The sequence below is a fragment of the Silene latifolia genome, chromosome 10 (assembly GCF_048544455.1).
Source record: "Silene latifolia isolate original U9 population chromosome 10, ASM4854445v1, whole genome shotgun sequence".
In the NCBI taxonomy this organism is placed as follows: Eukaryota; Viridiplantae; Streptophyta; class Magnoliopsida; order Caryophyllales; family Caryophyllaceae; genus Silene; species Silene latifolia.
The window spans coordinates 111,181,501-111,194,001 of record NC_133535.1 but is presented as its reverse complement, the minus strand read 5'-3'; positions in this window follow the sequence as shown (position 1 = coordinate 111,194,001).

Sequence of the window (12,501 nt, the reverse complement as noted above, 5' to 3'; positions counted from 1 at the left end):
GTGGATCCAATGAATGACGAAAGCCTTGGGTCTCCTTTTCGGCGAAGAAAAGAAATCACCAACACCAAACGAAGATTTGGTAAGCATGATCCTGAGAAGCGAACGGTTCGACCCATCTACCCTCATCACCGATGTGGATCCTCTTAGGACCAACACGGGATGGCGGAAAACAATCAAGTGGACTGACAACAAAGGACTTCTTTTCAAGTTGACAACGGGAGAAGGAGAGATGTTCAAGCCAAATGATGTTACCGATTCCGAGTCCGAGTCCGAGTCGGAGTCCGAGTCTGAGATAGGTCCTAAGATCGAGTCTAAGGAGTCAGGTGTTGAAAATACCCCTCCCCTAGCTTTCCCTTCCTATGCACCTTTTCCTAATGGTGGTATTCCGGGGCCTGTCCCGAATACCCCTATCTCGCCACTGAGTTCTGATCAGTTGGCTCAAATGTTAGCGCATTTCGCGCAATTTCAAATCAATAATAAGATGAACCAGTTTGCTTACGACTTGTCTTACTTACATTGCAATTCAATTTTCGAAAATGATTGTTTTAATAATGACATTGAGACTGAGGTCGAGGATGAACAGTTGGTCGAAGAAGAAGAAGAAGAAGAAATGGAACCACCTCTACAGTTGATAAAAGGGTTCGAAGAGTACGAACAGAAAACTTCGATCATCGAAGATACCGAAACCATCAATGTAGGTACAACCTTAGAACCACAGGAGCTTAAAATAGGAACTACTTTAAGTCCCACCGAAAGACAGGGGTTCATTGATTTGTTGCATGAGTTCAAGGATGTTTTCGCATGGTCCTACAAAGACATGCCAGGCATTGACAGGGAAATTGCAGAGCACAGGATCCCAATCAAGCCGGGATATAAGCCAGTCAAGCAGAAGCTACGCAAAATGCACACAGATTGGTCTTTGAAAGTCAAGGAAGAAATCGACAAGCAACTCAAAGTTGGGTTCATCAAGGTGTCGAGAATACTCTTGACCGGGTGGCTAACGTCGTTCGAGTGCCTAAGAAAGATGGTAAAGTTCGGGTTTATGTGGACTTCCGGGATTTAAACAAGGCAAGTCCGAAGGACGATTTCCCATTACCTCACATCGATATCCTGGTTGACAACACGGCAAAACACGCGTTACTATCCTTTATGGATGGATACGCCGGTTATAATCAGATCAAGATGGCGAAAGAAGATATGCATAAGACCGCTTTCAGAACGCAATGGGGAACCTATTGCTACACAGTAATGCCTTTCGGGTTGATAAATGCGGGGCTACATACAGAGGACCGCGACAACATTGTTGCATGATTTGATGCACAAGGAAGTCGAGGTTTATGTCGACGACATGATTGTCAAGTCAAAGGAGCGTGATGGCCACCTTGGTACGTTACGCAAATTCTTCGAGCGACTGCGCAAGTATAACATGAGGTTGAATCCACAAAAATGCGCATTCGGAGTCACATCCGGCAAACTGTTGGGTCACATCGTTAGCCACCGTGGCATCGAGGTGGACCCATCAAAAATAAAGGCTATAATGGAAATGCCTCACCCGAAAACCGAGAAGGAAATTCGAGGTTTCCTGGGAAGAATCCAATATATAAGTCGGTTCGTGGCAAGGCTAACTATGATATGCGAACCAATTTTCAAGAAATTGAAGGTTGGGGAACACGTCGTATGGGATGATCACTGTCAAGCGGCGTTCGATAAGATCAAAGAAATACTATCTTCCCCTCCCGTGCTTAGCCCACCAACGGCTGGGTTACCACTTTTGTTGTATCTTACGATTACGGATCGCAATGGGGGCAATCTTTGGCGCAGACAGTCGATAAAGAGGAAAGAGCAATTTACTACATTAGTAAAAAGTTCTTGGAGTATGAAATCAAGTATACTCAACTCGAAAAGACATGTTTGGCTTTAGTATGGGCGATTTAAGAAGTTACGGCACTACATGCTCATCATAGTGTCCGCATCCACTCGAAGATGGACCCGATCAAATACTTGTTTGAAAAACCATTCGAACAGCAGAGTGTCAAGATGGACTTTGATGCTTTCCGAGTTCGACCTGAAATATGTACCGCTAAAAGTGATAAAGGGAAGGGCGGTTGCGGATTTCTGGCGGATAACCCGATAGAAGAAAGCGAGGTTGTGGATACATGGTCGTTTCCCGACGAAGATATCGTTCACATAGACAATGATACGTGGGACCTCTATTTCGATGGAGCATCGAACTATAGGGGATACGGGATAGGAGTTCTACTCATTTCGCCAGAAGGTGAACATGTTCCTATTTCGATCAAGTTGGACTTTAACGTCACTAATAACGCGGCTGAATATGAAGCATGCCTACTCGGTTTGCACAGTGCTCTCGAGTTAGGCATCAAAAAGCTCGTAGTACATGGGGACTCGTCCCTAGTGATCAATCAGGTGGCCGGGACGTGGAAAACCCGAAGTGATAGCTTGGCTCCGTACCAAGCGAAAATAGAGGAACTAGAAAAGTTGTTCACCGAGGTCAAGTACGTGCACCTCCCCGAGAGATGAAAACGGTTCTTTGATGCACTATCAAAGCTAGTCGCTCCGATCAACATACCTGATCACATGGATACTATGCCGATATGTGTCGAACGAAGATCATCACCTGCTTATGCTAATGTAATCGGAGACACAGAAGAAACCGAGGCCGAACCTTGGTATCATGCTATTCTGAAATTTAAAGAATCGGGAGAGTATCCACCCGACATGGATAACCGCGGAAAGCGCGCTATTCGAATGCTAGCCGCTCAGTTCGTTAGAACCAATGACGGACAATTGTACAAGAAGACCGCGCAAAATGTCCTTCTGCGATGCATAGACTCACCAACTGCGAAAAGAGTCATGGAAGAAGTCCATGACGGAGAGTGTGGCCCACACATGAATGCCCATATCTTTGGTCCGTAAAATCATGAGATTAGGGTATTATTGGACCACGATGGAGACAGATTGTCGCCAATATGTCAAACATTGCCATAATTGCCAAATCTTCGCAAACATACAAAGCATGTGCCACCATCATTGTTATATACTTTGACATCACCATGGCCTTTCTCAACATGGGGAATCGACATTATCGGAAAGGTCAACCCATCCGGAACAGGTGGGCATTGCTTCATGTTAGTCGCCATCGATTACTTCACGAAGTGGGTAGAAGTGAAATCGTACAAGGTTCTACAAGCAAAGCAGGTAGCAAAGTTCATTCAGAATGAAATCATTTGTAGATATGGGGTGCCGCATGAGCTCATTAGCGATCATGGCACTCACTTCAGTGAAACCGCTAGTAATACTTGAAAAGTATAAAATCAAACACCACAAGTCGTCACCGTATCGACCTCAAACAAATGGTGCGGTGGAAGCCGCCAACAAGACAATCACCGTGATCCTCGGAAAGATGACCGACAATTATCGCGAATGGCGAAAAGATACCGTTCGCACTATGGGGATCTGAACGTCTATTCGCATGACCACCGGAGCAACTCCGTTCTATTTAACATATGGGATGGAAGCGGTTCAGCCTATCGAATTAGAGGTACCTTCTTTAAGGATCCTGTTAGAAAGTCGGGTCCCGAGGCCGATGGCGCAAAGCAAGCCGGTATGATTCTTTGGTCATGCTCGACGAGCGACGGTTAAATGCACTACATCATGTTCAACTCTATCAGAAAAGGATACAAAGGGCATTTAACAAAAAGGTGAAACCTCGAGGAATAAAGGATGGAGATTTAGTTCTAAAATCCGTTCGCGCTTTACTACCAATTGACCCGAGGAGAAAATTCAAGCCGAATTGGGCCGGTCCTTACCTGGTAAAGAAGATATTATCGGGAGGCGCAGTCAGACTGATAGATCTAGATGGAAATGACTTTGCGAATCCGACGAATTTGGATCAACTGAAGAAGTACTATCCGTAGAACTCATTCTCAATGTCGTAAAATAAAATTTTGAATTGCAGTACTCGTGAGCGAGTCTAGGCCGCGGCACTTTGCTTCGCTGCTTTTTTTGCGCATTATAAATCGATGATTGTAGCGCGTTTGTTTTGTGGAACTACGAGCTCGGTTTGATTCTGTTGATAACAGATACGTAGGCAGCTCTTTAAAAGAGTACAACCGACCCTTTCTTTGAATAAAATGAAATTTTATGCAGAAACTGGAATTTTTAATAGATAGTAAGTCTTATTAAAGATCGGGCGATGCCCGTTACATCCTTCAAAAGAAAAAGAAAACGACTAGCAACAAATAATAAGTAGTAGTATCAAATAATATATTTGGAGTCGAAGGCTCCTACATCTTCTTTTTCCCTTTGCCTTTTGGGTCACGTGACCGAGGCTCCTGTGGGGGAGGGGTAGTTGCGTTCTGTCTAGCGCGCTTCTTAGGAGGAATCGTCATTTCCTCCCGAGGGCCCAGCCTATCTTTTACACTCAAGCGAGGACCAAGCCTCCCTTCTAAGGCTGAGCCCGAGTGTGCCTTTGAACCCAACCGTTTCCACACACCTGTCGCCTGTGAGTCAGTCTTAGGAGTCTTCTCAGTCTTAGCACTCGACGTAGGCTAAGACGAGGATATAGGTTCAGATGAGTAGTGTCAAGTCTCGGAATGAGTTTTATCTAACGGTTTAGGCAAAGATGCCGAGTCATATAGATGTAGGTTTGTGTTGGGAACATAAAATATGAAAAACCCGCTGAAAAGAAAGAAGGCGTGGAAGAAAAATAGTAAAAACCCGCTGAAAAGAAGGAAGGCGTGGAAGAAAAATAGTAAAAGCCCGCTGAAAAGAAAGAAGGCGGTGGCAAGAAATGATGAATACTCGCTGAAAAGAAAGGAGGCGAGGAGAAGAGTGACAGAATGTTCCCAACAAGAGTGACATGTGATGTCTAACTGTTCTCATAAAATCAGTCTGTGTTTAGTGTCTAGGCGAAGCTAACGTTGTTGCTCCATGAGTTTAATCCACCTTGTCAATGCCAAGTGATCCTGATTCCCATGTGCCCTCGGGAGCACGCCCATGCCATACGATATCTCCGTCCCAAGTCCGACGACCTTGTGATTCCCATTTGCCATCTTTTGGCGCCGGAATGGCCAATTTACATTTCTACCCATAACAAGTCCATATTTGAATTAAAACCCGTGCACACTTACAGTTTTATTTTCCTTTTTTGTTTTGCGGTAGCGGGCTACGCCCACGTTGTTTACGAGTCATACAGAGTGTCTGTGTCGTGTTTCATGCTCACCTATCAAGGTCCGACTTCAAAATTTCAAAATCTCAAAACTTCAAAATTTCAAAATCTCAAAAACTTTTTGCGATTTGTGGATAGATGATCCAAGTAGTAGAACCTTTTCGGGTCGATGGCCCAAGTATCCAAATTTCAAATTCAAACTTCGGGTCGATGGCCCAATCATTCAAAATTTCAAATTCAAACTTCGGGTCGATGGCCCAATCGCACAAAATTTTCAAACTCAATTTTCGGGTCGATGGCCCAATCATTCAAAATTTTCAAATTCAATTTTCGGGTCGATGATTCAATCTTTCAAAATTCAAAAATTCAAATTTTTTGGGTCGATGGCCCAACATACCAAGTAATGTCAAATTCAAATTTCAGGTCGATGATTTTCGGGTCGATGACCCAGTATTTCAAATGATCCAATTTCAAGATCGATGATCCAAATGTGCTTATGTAATGATTATTGCTAGTACGTTTTTGTGTTCCAATTTTAGCAGGATATGCTTCAACTGGGGGCTCTAAAGTCTTCGACTTTAGAGCCATTTAAATCGGGGCTCTGAAGCCGTTGGCTCCAGAGACCATTATCAAGATGTAAAGGATGACATCCACCAAGAATTCAATTCGATACAAGAGTATGAAATGGAAGAATTCCGTAGCTGAAAGCAAATAATGAAAGCGGCGGCAACCTCCTCGGAAAGTCCCGTCCCATTTGGACAAGCGCCAGCAGATAATAAATTTTGGGCAAATGTCAGAAGATGATGAATTTTGGACAATTGCCAGCAGATGATAAACCTTGGGCATGTGTCAGCAGTTGCCGAACTACGACGCGGGTTTGATTCCGTCAGAAACGGATACGTAGGCGCCTAAGGATAAGGCTCAATCCACCATTTATGCAATTTATGGGTCGATGACCAACGATGATATTTCGACACAACAGAAGCAAGAGTCAATCCCCCAACGAAGTTTCAGGTATGATCTCTTCTTATGGCTGGCGAGCTTATATACGCAAGTCTAATGGACTATAAACGACCCGAGTAATCCTCGGGTCGAGAGGGACCTGGGGTATACTTTGACTTTCGCCTTGTCCAAGCCTCAGTCAAAGTGGGGGCTCTGTAGATACCCGTATCCGTCGATATGGGAATTTATAGAGAACCCGACAAACACCCGATGATGATAGGACACATGTATTCTTTAGTTGTCATTGTCATTATTTGGAGCTCGTTTTACGAGGTAGAATGGGCGTCGTCGATGAAGTATTTTATTAATTTAAATGATATTTAAATTAATGTTTTTTTAAAGGGAATTCATTTTATTATTTTAAATGATATTTAATTTAATGTTTTTTAGTGAGTTCATTTTGTTAATTTGAATGATATTTAAATTATGGTTTTTTAGGTAAATTCAATTTATTTTATTTTATTTTGAATTTATTTTCCCAAGTTTATTTTATTGAAAATAAAATAAATAATTGATTTGAAAAATCATTTTATGAGTATATTTGATTTGAAAAGTCATTTATTTTAATTTATTAATTGATTTGAAAAATCGATTTTAAAAGCGAAGAACTCGTTTTTAACCTTGTTTTTGAGCTCGTTTTTAGCTCGGTTTTTAAGCCCGTTTCCTTTGCGAATTGGCACGAATCTCGAGTACATTAACCCACCTAGACCAATACCCATCAACCCATGTTCGAACCCCCTCACAAGCAGCCCAAATTCTCATCCCAAACAGGCCACAAGCAGCCCGCAAAACACCAATGCAGTCCCCTGTTTTGGCAGCTCATTCGCGAGCCCAAACCCGCTCCAAACACTACCAAGACCCGTACCCATTAACCCTAACCCATACCCTAGTATCCTACCCATATTATCCTAGCTTAATCACCAAGAAAACCCCCAAAACGAACCCTAGAAACCCCCCCAAAAGCTGCTGGACAGCAGCTATGTTCAGCTAGCCCGTTTTGCCTCCCCTCTCTTTTAACCTATTTTAACTCCCTATAAATACCACCCCTCCACCATACATTCATTCCTCTAAGTCCTCCATACATCCAAGCATCACATACAAGCTTTAAACCTCAGAAACAAACCCTAAACATCCTTCAAAAACCCTAAACAAAACCGACACACAAACTGAAACTGTTTGTGTGTCCTCTTCGAAAACCCTTTCGTTCCTCCATCAAACCTCCATCAAAACTCGAGTTTCTTGTTCCTAATTAACCACATAACATCCATCTATACATTAGACAAAGAATTACGAGCCAAATTGCCCTTGAGAGTACACGAAATCCCTCGAAAAACAGAGTGAAATAACACTCTGTTTTCGCGGTTTCTTCTTGTCTGTCCAGTTCTGTTTGTGCTCGTTTTTCGTGCCCAATAACCCAAAACGAGCAGGGGTTGCTTTAAGATCCTTGTTCTCCTCTCTTTCTAGTTTCCAAAACATCTTTCGGATCGAATTTTCGTCGTGAAACGAGGGAGATATCACTGTTTTAAAATCGCTGTCCAGAAACTTTCCAAAACGCGTGTTTGCTTTATTCTTCGTCGACGACGGCCTCTCGAGATAAAATCTACCATCGATTACGACCCAAGACGGTGTCAACGATACATGTAGGTTGAGGGTGCATCAAATCCCCTTCTCTTTTCTCTTTTTATTTCGTTTTTTTATGCCTTTTTTATTGTCTTTTTTGTTTGTTTTTTCGCTTGTTTATCGATTGTTTTAAATTAACTATGAAACTAGTTAGTCCGAGTATGAGTTAAAGTACCACTATGAACACCCGCGTTGACTTGAGATGGGAAAAGAAACCGCTACATCTGTCGGTCGTACACCCCCGTCTCATTTACATATCCTCGTGTTCAAAGTAGGGCATAAATAAAACAATTATCTAACTTTGTTCTTCGTTTTCGACCCCCTTTTGTTTCGGCCAAATCGACAGACCCTAGGACCCGTTGCATGTTAGTTTAACCTCTGGTTGTTAACCTATGACGTATTTAGATGACTTTAATTTAATTTAATAACCTAATTAGACACGATAGGTGGCTTCGACGTAAGTTATAAAATCAATCGACGATTCTGTAAACAATTGAATGCATCTCTCTCTTTCACCTAATTTCTCGCTAGTATAAGAGTGCGTGATTAGCACCTTCTTATTGACACTCGATGAGTTAAATTAATTAGCAAATTTGACCTAATTAGACCCTTTAGGCCGTGTAGAATGCACCCTCGCGCGACAATCAATCGACATCGTTTTTTTAACTTGTTTTCTAACTTGTTTTCTAATCCGTTTTCGCAATCATTCGATCTAACTAATGAACTTAACTTAGGAACTAGGTTGGCCTTGTCTTGGCCGTGAGGTTGCCGTGGGTTTGGGCCGTGAGTTGGCCGTGGGTTTTGTCTTTCCTATTTCGTTTCTCTTTCCTTGTTTGTCATTCGTTCTTTGTTTATTTTGTAGCTTGTAAGTCATAGTTTGTTTATCGAGTTGTAACCTTTCAAGTTTGTTTTCTTTTATCGAGTCAAATGATTTCTAAAAACCTTGGTCTTGTTTGATTAGACGGTTGTTCCCCAATGCTTGTAGGAGCGTAGTAAACCGCATGTTGTTTAAAGCAACATGGCCCGGTTTATGCTAATGCATGCTTTGGTGCGTAGCCTTATGTCTAATTCGATGAGATTAAGCGCGAGCACGCATTACGAGGAGTGACCCAAGGACCGTGGGTCATGTGAGCCGTGGGCCACCCTCATGTGCACGGTTTTCAAGGCCCAATGGCCGTGTGTTTTGTGTCGTGTTTTGAGTTGTATGTAGCAATTGTAATTAGATCGAGTTGTAATTTATTTATCGTTGTGTCGGCATGAAATGCCTGGTTTGTAATAGGTAGATCCCAACGGCTCCCCCATTCCCCCTAAGCCTTGTTTGTTTGCTTTACATGTTGTTAGCTCAATCAACCCACATGCTAAATTACAACTTTGACAAAGTTAGTTTAGTTGCATCTAAAACGACATAGAAATTGTCGTCACATGATAGGGTTAAAATAACGTTTGCATATCATACATCGTAGTAGCTATGACCTTGTTTGAAATCCGACACTTGACTTAGTAGAGGCCGTTATCGACGGGCGGGGTTGGGTGTCCTTATGGGCTTCCCAACACGTACCCTCACCCCTTACTCAAGATCTATGGTTTGTGGATCCGTCTAAATACCATTGGATTACGAGAGTCATTCAAATCGAGTGATATAGGGTACAAGTCTTTATCTTTAATCACTCGTAGTCGATTGGCTTTATGCTTTTCGATGAAAGGTGTAAAGTTGACTTGAACGGTTCCAAGTTCCCAAAAAACTTGGTGGCGACTCTAATTTGTCTTAATTCGATTCGAAAGAACCTCGAGTCGATTATGCCTAGTGTGGATCCCGCGGACGCAGTTCCCGAGGGCCTTGTCCACAACACTAAACTATAAAATGTATTCAATGAAATAAAAATATATCTCTAGTATGCGAGGTAATAATGATTTCTTTTGTTTATATAGGCGTTTAAATGAATCTCAAAAGGTTATAAATATGTACATGCAATTTAGTTTACTCTTTAAGGAAACATATAATTCAAATCCGTAAGATTAATGTTTATACAAGGATGATCTTGGAATACATATGCGATCACCACAAACTTTATCGTTATAACTAATTATGAATAGAATAAAAACGATCACATTGTACGTATTTCATATGGATCAAATATAAATAATATAAACATAAATTAATTAAATAACAAATTTTCTCGTAATATTAGAAAATTTAAAATAAATAATTAAAATACATACAAACTAATATTTATAGTTGCTCTCATGTTATAATTGTATATTTACATGGCAATTATTAATCAAATCAGAGACATACCATAGATTTAATGAGGACCATGTCTTCATTCACATTTACGGTAAGTCACTGACTGGTTAATCTTGACCATGATTAACTGCTTCTGTGGACATGGGCCACGGGGTGCTTGGGAAACAAGCGTTTGCATTTGTGGAGTCGCCACAAATTTTTATTGGAAATTGGAACCGTTCGAATACCTCGTGTCATGTCAAGACACAAAGTAGTGACATGAACACCAAGAACTTGTTACCCTTAGCATTCTATGTCTAGAATGACTCTCGTGGATGCCAATGAACACGGATGTTCACAGAGATATGGAGTAAGGGGTGAGGGTACGTATTAGGAAGCTCTTTTGATCGAACACCTAATCCCGCCCGCCTCGATAGCGGCATCTACTAATGATTAGGGAAGTTATTCATACTCGATATATCGTCGATTATATGCATGCAATGCAACATCCAAGTTTTGATCCTAGCATGTGAAGATTAGACTAAGTCGGTGAACAATTAATTAGCAAACAATTAGGTCGAAGTAGGGATTTAGATCGATTACATACAAATGATACAAAATACAACGATAAATACAATAAAGGAAAATTACAATAATAAAGATTACAATAATTACAATGGATTTAGCGATTTATCTCGAAAATACTCCTAAAACGGATAATTTGGGAAAAAGAATGAATGAATGATCTAACGAACAGATTATTAGGCGATAATACGGATAATAGTTGATTAAACGTAAGCTAATTAATCAGGTCAAGGCAGAATAGAAGTTCAGAGACAGAAGTCAACCTGGAACAGGCGCAGCAGGACTGCGCCATTTGGAAGAGGCGCAGCAGTTGCTGCGTCTGTTCCAAAGGGTGAGTTCTGGCTGTGAAGCCGGAACTGCAAATCGTTAGCATTGATTGGTGATTTTAAGGATTGATTACGATATTTAACTCGGATGGAAGTGATTTAATACATTAATTACATGCGAATAGGTCATAAAAAAGATAAAACATGGATGAAACGAATGAAAACGAATTAATTACATGAATGAAAGATTGATTAGCGACATGGGTGAACTAATTAGGTTAAATATAACGAATTAATGATGAATAAATGATGAATATGATAATAAACAGATGGAAATATATCAAAGATCGAATTCCAGAAACTCAATATGAAAGAATCGAATTTCTACAACCCGGATTTGATTTTAATGACGAAAACCCGCAAATATTGGATTATAAGGGATTTAAGTCGGATTTTAATGATGAAATTATATGTTAATGATGATAAAGAATATACATGTGAAATTATTACGCTATCATTATCAAAGAATTGACGAACAAGGCAAAAACAAATAAAAACAACAAACTAACAGAGGACGAAGGAAAAAGATAGGAAGCAGGAACTGCGGCAGCCTCACGAAGAGGCGCAGCAGGTGCTGCGTCCCTTCGAAGAGGCGCAGTAGTTGCTGCGTCCTTTCTCGACGGTCATCTTCCGGTAATCCGTAAAAAGAGTTTTAAATCATGGTTTTACAAATCGGTTTTAATAAGTATTTTCGACATAAACCTTACATTAATGATACAAAAGGTAAATAACAATAATTAAAAGAGAGATTATACACCCTCAGACTTACATGTTTGACGAAACGAGATGAACTAAGTTATCGATTAGTGATGCTCGACTCGAATGTAACGAAAGTGCCCTCGTAGGAGGAAAACGATTAAGATTAATTAAGTTGATTGATGTGGAGTTGGTCAAATTGGTCGGTCATGCAAACGAGGCTGGTACTCAGAAGGATCCGAGCTTACGTGGTCGAATGTTCAAGCACGTAGACGCCAAAAAATAAGAACGTGGTCTAGAATGCAAAGGGAGAAGAGAAGGGCGGACACTCGCGTGAGAAATATGAGGAGCGAAGGCTCCTATTTATACTAATCACGTGAAGGCATAGGGTTTTTGGAGAGACTTTGGAAGTGAATCTCGAAAAGATATGAAAAAGATACGAAAAAATACGCAGAAAAGGACCTGGGAAGAGGCGCAACAGTCACTGCGTCCCTTGGAAGAGGCGCAGCACCTGCTGTGTCTATTCCCAGGTGGTTTCCTCCTGCGGAAGAAAGATTTCCGTGTTTAATTTATGGAATAACGGGATAATCTTATTTTCCTTAATATTTTGTATGAATATTACAGGAAATTGTTTACCAAAGATTAAAAGATTGTGAAATATTTATAAAATATGGAATATAAATATCCGGAACATTCCAGAACATTCTGACTGGGGATTTAGCGGTTATCAGAAAATGAAGACGGTTTTAGGTTCGGACTCCAAATATACTCTAATTACTGTCAAAACGACCGTATCGGCGCGTAGATGACAACTAAGAGGTAGACATCAGTGTTTGAGCGATCACTTGACGATAAAC